The sequence below is a fragment of the Thunnus maccoyii genome, chromosome 2 (assembly GCF_910596095.1).
Source record: "Thunnus maccoyii chromosome 2, fThuMac1.1, whole genome shotgun sequence".
Taxonomy (NCBI): domain Eukaryota; kingdom Metazoa; phylum Chordata; class Actinopteri; order Scombriformes; family Scombridae; genus Thunnus; species Thunnus maccoyii.
In genome coordinates, this window is record NC_056534.1 from 26325089 (window position 1) to 26332805 (window position 7717).

Sequence of the window (7717 nt, forward strand, 5' to 3'; positions counted from 1 at the left end):
TTACACTTTTTCCTTTTTTTTTTTTTTTTGGTTCACTAGAAGGGCATACAGAACCTCCAGCTCACTCCATTACAACGGCAACTCGTAGGGTGCTGCATTACATCCTCTTCGTTTAAAGGGCACATCATGTTTTCTCGATTTTGGGGGTTCTTTACAGGGCACTATCACTTCCATTGAAAGGGCACCCATCAGGGCACATCATTCACTCTATAGGGCATTTCATCCTGATTTACCCAGAACTAAGACAATCATTACAGAACTTTGGTATGTTTTCTCCTTTGTGCGGGCACCTTAGAGGACACTTTCATGACACTTTTTTTTCCTTGGGGGAACCCCCTCCCCACAAAGTCTGCCAGTGAATTTAACCAACTCTATAGTACTGTGGGTAGTTTTATATGTAAATATGCAGCACAAATTGATCATATGTTTGGTATGTAAAATCTTAATCTGCAAAGTAACTGGAAATAGTACAATAACCTCAAAACTGTACTTAAATACAGTTAAGTATATATACTTAGCTACTTTCCCCCATTAAATAGTGTGTGTACTATGTTAAATAGCATGAATCTGATATAATTTATATGGACATGTCATTGGCACTTGAAAATGGTGTAATTCCAGTTTTGTTAATTTTCAGGTTATAACTTAAGTTGAAGGGTTACAGAGAATTAAAACCATTTTGATAATCTTAAGAATGAATAGTCTACACAATTGTCGCTGTTGTGGATTTTCGGAGCTGATGCACTGGCAGTTGTCAGTTTGAAGAAGAGAAGACCAAACCAAACTTTGTATGATGATTCTGGGAAAACTTTAATGAAGAACCTTGCAAGGGAGAGCGACTCAAGGGACACCTCCTGTTCGTACGGTGTCCCCAAACTCGTCTGACCCACACAGTCCAAAACCAGCCTTTAAGCCAATCATAGAAACTAGTTCGTCAGTTCCGAATCATAAACCTATGACCTAAATCTGTATCTTTGGTTTGTCTTGTTGCGTCTGATGATGACCTGCATTCTGGCCTTGGTTCGCCTGTGAGGCTCCTGGTTTATTAAACAACATGTGTTATCTTCTGTTTGAGAGAACAGAGGAGTACAGCTTGACATTCTGTTGTCCTGGTCAGTTATGGAATATCCATAACAGTCGCTCAATACAGTAATGTAATTATAATGACTGTTTCACTGGGGAAATAAAAAAACAAACAAATTTGGTTTGATTTTGTGTGAGCTTCACTAACATTCACAGACAAACAGCTATGGCATTACAGTGTTGCCTATACAATTTTACAAGAAAAGGTTCTGTATGGTAGACAGATACAAATAAAAAGGAAGTACATGCAGATTGGCCGTGTGAACAAATGTGTGAATACGTTTTTAACTGAAAAGGGCAGGTTGATGACATACAAGGTACAATGACAAATGATGCTTTACAGTTGTTTATTTTCTAAGGCAGCTCTCCTATCACTTTTCCTATCACTTGATAGTTTCATTATGGTGTCTTGCCTTGTGGGGTCTAATTGGAAAATGGGAGGTTTGTTGATAAGGTTTGTCTATAAAAATGAATTCTTGATATGCCACAGAAGGCAGCCTACACAAATGAGACTTATAACAATAACAACTGATTTTAATTCACAATTGTAATTTTTACATATGTATAAGTGCTACAAGCACTATCATCAAGTGTGACAGTTGTTAAATCACTTGGTATTTGCTGTACAGTGCAACAGTAATCACTGTCTTGGACTTTCTCATGTTAATTGTGATACACTGAATCCCAGTGGATGTAATTAGATTTTTTTGAATACACAAAAGACTTTATAATGCCACAGTAAAAAGAAATCCATACAAAATCATCCAAATAAGTACAAATATAAAAGTGATCTGGACAGCCCAACAGCTGGTTTGGAATGAAGGAATGACGGTAGGATTTCATTGTTGAGGGTGAATGGATGAAGGAATAAGGAGGTGACTGGTTTGGGCTCACTGCATGGACCAAACAAGTATTTAAAAAAAAAAAAAAAGATTATCAAAAAGAATAAAAAGAAAAATCAGGCGAAAGATACAAGGAACTTGAATATCAAGGCCTGACTGTGGTACTATGCTACTATGGTCTAGGTTTGGATCATGGCAGCAGCAGGCATAATTAAAGTTAAAAGAATATTGCAAAGCTGTAAATCGGTCCAAAACAGGCCTCAAAAATGAGTCTGTGTGAGTAGGGCACTTGTGATTGAGGCCACTAAGAGACATATGGCAATTTTGAAGTAGCTACAGGATTTCATGACTGAGATGGGAGACGCTGTACATTCAACACTAGTTGCAGCTTTGTGGCAGAGTGGGAAAGAGCAAACCTCTGTAGACTGAAACAAGGAGGACGCTTCTGTGATCTGATGAGACCAAAATTGAGCTTTTTGGACATTTTCTAAACACTGTGTTGGTTGTGAGCTGGCAGAGATGTACAATCCCCTCCATGAAGCCTGGCAGCGCTGTGTGGATGCCTCTTTGCAGCAGACCATAGAGGGTAGAGTATCAAATGAATACAGCGAAATACAAAGACACTCTGATGGAAAACCTACAGTCTGCACAAAACAGTAACTGCGACATCCACAACATTTATTTTCTAGCAAGACCCCAAACATCAAAGCTTAGTTCCACAGAAGTGACAACAAAACAATAATGTTACGGTGATACAGACATATTCACATAGACTCATAGCTGCTGCAAAAGTAACCTCTAATAAATTCAGTTTAATGAGGTGAATACTTATGCAGTCAAATATTTTGTGATTTATATTTCCAGTTAATTTAGATCAATTTGTAGAGATGTGAATTCACTTTGACTCTTTTTCTGTTGATTAGTGCCAAATCATTCTAATTATGTTTACTGTGATTCAGTGTTGTAAAAGAAAATTTCAAGCTGTGGATATCTTCAGTTGAGCTTACTTGCTCTCATCAGCCTTTTGTATTTTGGACACGGGACCAGCACCCCCCACTACTGCACATTGGCATCCTGCAATCTGTGAATCCCCACAGATGTTTTTCTATCAACAGATGGTAAGATGTGCAACAAGTTTGTAGAGCCACAGACAGCCACAGTATCACATTTCTATCTAACTGTCAATGGAACAACACCCTGTTATCACAAACAGAGTGTTGGTCAACTTGTGAGGGTGAGGCAAGAAATGTTGATCTAAGTGCATCGCTTCCTTTTTTGTAAATGCTTTTTTCGTATCTTTGCTCTTGTTAACAAGCAAAGAAAAGAAAGATTTGCCTACTTTGTTTTACACATGACTGTTTATCATCATTTATGCACCCTCATTGATTTAATTAATTTTACAAAAAACATTATTCAGTTGCAGCTTCTCAATAGCCCTAGACATAAGTCATTCATATATCACTTTTCTTTATTTGCTCATTCTGTTCAGGGTCATAGGAGTTTGGGGGTACACACCCTGGACACGTTATCTATTACAGGCTAACATAAGGACATTTACACCTTCTATTTCACCTAACCTGCACATATCTGGAAGTGGGAGGAAACCACAGCACTTTCACTCTTGTTGTAAGGCAGCATTGCTAAACACTGATCCATAATGCTACCCCTTAAAAATGGGGCATTTATTTCCCCGATATTTTAGGGCAGCCAAATGATGATTCATCTTTTCAAAAGAGGAGGTTCATGGGATGTTCAAACATGTCAATATGTTCTGCTGTTCACAAACAGTGTTCACAAAGGTGGGATTGACTTGATTTCTCTTAGTTGCATCTGTGGCAGAAGTAGGAAACCATGCAAATTCAAGTAAAATCAATTTTGGTTTCAGTAAAAGTCATGGTTTAGGGTCAAGCTCCAAGCTGTGCAGTGATAATATATAGATGGGTAACAAATGAAAGGGAATCCAACATAAAGTGTCTTAGTAAGGTGTCACCATGTGCCAACAGAACAGCTTCACTGATTCTTGGCATTGATTCTACACATCTCTGAGCTCTTCTGGGGGGATGAACACCATTCTTCAAAAAGATATTCCCTCATGTGGTGTTTTGATGATGGTGGTGGAGAGCGCTGTCTAACATGTTGGTCCAAAATCTCTCATAGGTGTAAAATTGGGTTGAGATTTGGTGACTGTGAAGGCCATAGCATATAATTCACATAATTTTCATACTCATCAAACCATTCAGTGACCCCTCGTGTCCTGTAAATTGGGGCATTGTCATCATGGAAGAGAACACTCCCATCAGGATAGAAATGTTTCATCATAGAATAAAGATGATCACTCAGAACAACTTTGTATTGATTTGCAGTGACTCTTCCCTCTAAGGGGACAGCATAACAGAGCCACGGGATCCCCTCACTGTACGGGGTCAAGCATTCAGACCTGTACTGGTTTTTTCCTTTAATATGTCACCCGTCTGTACTGCAAGAACCTTTCATTTAATCTCTCATCTTAATATGGTGAGAAGTAAATAAAAAAGTATGACTGGTTAAATATAAAACTTGTTAGAATGTAATAGATTACATTGGCACTAAAGACTCCACCTCCAGGACAGCAAAACTACAATATAGGTCAGCCTTTGAAAGCACTGAAAAATGCTTGCTGTCTACAATTAAGGTAAGGAAAACATCTCCTCTTTTATACCAGTAGTTTGTATTGAGTAATGTTTTCATCTTCTTCATAGATGCTGAAAACAAATGGTCAATTTGTACTGAAACTGTAAATTTCAAAAAGTTTGCATTTGTTCAACTGATTTTTATGTGCATGCCTTTTTCCCATCTGTTGCTTTTTGTATCTTTCATACAGATGTGGCAGCTCTTGCTCCTTTGGTGGTCATGGAGTCCTCTGTGTCTGCCATCCAGTGTAAGCTTCATTGGTACACTGTCAGTGCCAGGAGGCTCACTTTGTTCCTGGTTACAATCTGGGTGGAGAAGGCTTCAACATCGTCACAATGGAGCAGAAAGGTGCCTATGTCATCGACATTGAAACATGGAAGCTTGGCAATGGCACTTGCAGGCTATACATTAACAGCTACATGGAGAGAAAGATACAGAAGGTCCCAGTTGCTGTAGTGGACTGGAGAATCCTCCCCAAGTGCATTTTAAAGGTCTCCAGTATAGTTTATGACTCTGTTGAAACTCTTGTCAGTGATTCCACTGCATCTGTGTCCAATGATTGGAAAATTGGCCTTAATTTGACCATAAAACCCACCATCATTTTTGGGCCAATCTATGGAGGTTCCCACTCCAAAGAATCTACCTTTGCCATGCAAAAGTCAGAAGAAGACTGCTATACCTTCTTCCACCATTCTGTCCACTCTAACTTCTACCGGTGAGTATGTGAACAACTTTGACTTGATTTATTCAGTTAACTTTAAAGTGTTGTATAAACACATATACCAACACTATAGTTAATTAAGAGTGGGATGCAAATCAAGAAGACAGCAACTTTGCTTAAAACAAACAACATGGACAGTAATATCTAAATGATAGTGAATTGTGACTGACTGTAACTTATTTGATCTCTGTGTTTTACAGTTACAGACTTGCAACAAAACCTACCGAGTCATGAGTTTGAATCAGCCGTCAACTCCCCTCCTTCATACTCACGTAAAACAGAGCCATTATATCGTAATCTGATTGATACATATGGTACACATTACATCACACAAATGTCTCTGGGAGGGAAAATGAAGGCAGTCACTGCTGTCAGGACCTGCGAGGCAACCATGAATGGACTGTCGACAACAGAAGTCAGTGACTGTTTGTCAGTTGAGACCTCGGCTAACTTTGCACATCCTGACAGTATTAAGTCAATGATGCAACACTGTGAGGCAAAGAAGAAGAAGCTCTCTATCCGAAGTTTCAGCAGCATATTTAAGTTCAGTATTTATGATGAGGATACCTACTGGAATAGCGATAAGCTTGGTCAATGCTCATTTGATCTGCGTAGAGGAAACATGTCAGACAGCTACATGTTAAATCATGGTACCTTCTTCTTTTCCTACATAGTAGAGTGTCCACCAAGTCTTGGTGGTCAGCATTGTCAAGAGTACATACCCACCCCTCTGAATTCCTCTTCAGAGGAAAGCATTATGCTGAATCAGTCAGGTTGAGGCCAGTTATTGATGTGACAGGGAACAATGACTGATATTAAGATTTGGTTTTAAGATGAATGTTTTTCAGAAGTTGTTCGAATCCATTTTTGCTTTTAAAATTACTCTTCATTTTCTTTGACTTCTGTGTGCAAAAATAATTTCATATCTTCATAATGCAGTTTTTTTGCTTCTTTCTTTTTGACATGTATGTTACAAAATCTGCCAGTAAAGCATCAACAACGACAATGCAAGTGTCTGTGGAATTTTGTATTTTAAAAGGTATTGTGTATTTCTGAATTGTATATCTATTGCTCTAAACTTGTTTCTGGTGGCCATATACAGATTTCTATCCTTCAATTTTAGTTAAGAATGAGGGTACGGAAACTGATGCCAGTCAATGTGTGAATGCAGTTGTTTACTTAGTTTACTTTAGTTTTCAGGCTTTTACCTACAACACTAATTAAATTATCTGTATGGAACAAATAACTTGTGGATTTTGAACAAGACAACACAGTGTATCTGTGTGTGTATGTGTGTGTGTGTGTGTGTGTGTGTGTGTGTGTATGTGTGTGTATTCCTCATGTTGTAGGGACATAAATCTCTTTACATAGTCACATTGTGGGGACTTTCCATCCTTTTGGATACAAAAAGCAAGTCCCCATAACATAAATCATTAAATTTCAGGGTGAAGACTAAGTTTAAGGTTAAGGTAAGGGTTAGTGTAAGTCTCCAAGGAATTAATGTAAGTCAATGTAATGTCCTCTGAAATGATCAAAACCACTGTGTGTGTGTGTCACCATCACACATACACAGTTGTAACTGTCACTGATGCATGCTAAAGTAGCAGCATGCATCAGTTGAGCACACACTGCGTTGTCCTTGGGTTGATATGCATAGAAAAAACACTGTTGAAAGTATGAAGCTGTGTAATGCCACAAGGGAGTATTAACTGTAAACAGGCGATATGATCACACCCACGCACCACAATGTGTCATTTTTACATTTTGGTCTTTGTACAGCTTAAACAAATGAGATGAAACATTTTAAGAGTGTTAGTGAGCTTAAGAAGTGCTGGTAGGCTTTTTCTTGCCTTTAGACAGAGCCAGGCTATCCCTGTCTCCCTGTTTTTAGTCTTTATTCTAAGTTAAACTAACCAGCTGTCTGTGGTAGCTTCATAGCTACTGTGCAGACATGAGAGTGATCTCAATGTTCTCATTTAACACTTGGCAAGAAAGCAAATAGATGTATTTCCCCAAAATATCAGGTATAATTTATTTAAATTTATCAATTACTTGGCAGCTCCGTATCACGTTCTAAGCCACACTCCCTTTAAGTGATTCAATAAAATCTGAAGGATCTGATCTAAATCCCTCTTGTATGATGAATGGTAATGAAGCTTTACATTTATGTACGGCACTGAAGGTGAAGGTAAATGGTCAGGGTTGATGGCAGGATGTATGACAGTGACACCCGAAACGAGGTTTGCATCCTGAATCCCAACAAAAGCACTTTCATTGAGATAAATGAAAGATCATGGTTTTGGTTAAATGTTAATAAACACATTGTGTCTCATGCTTCCAGACACTGAGGACCTTTTTTCTGTATTAAACCAAGACCATTATCTTTTCCTATTTTTCATTG

General features: G+C 38.3%; 1 pseudogene; it reads left to right on the forward strand.

Annotated features, from left to right (window-relative positions):
* The first annotated feature begins 4532 nt into the window (after window positions 1-4532).
* On the forward strand, window positions 4533-6148 carry LOC121888354 (annotated as a pseudogene).
* Window positions 6149-7717: the final 1569 nt, after the last annotated feature.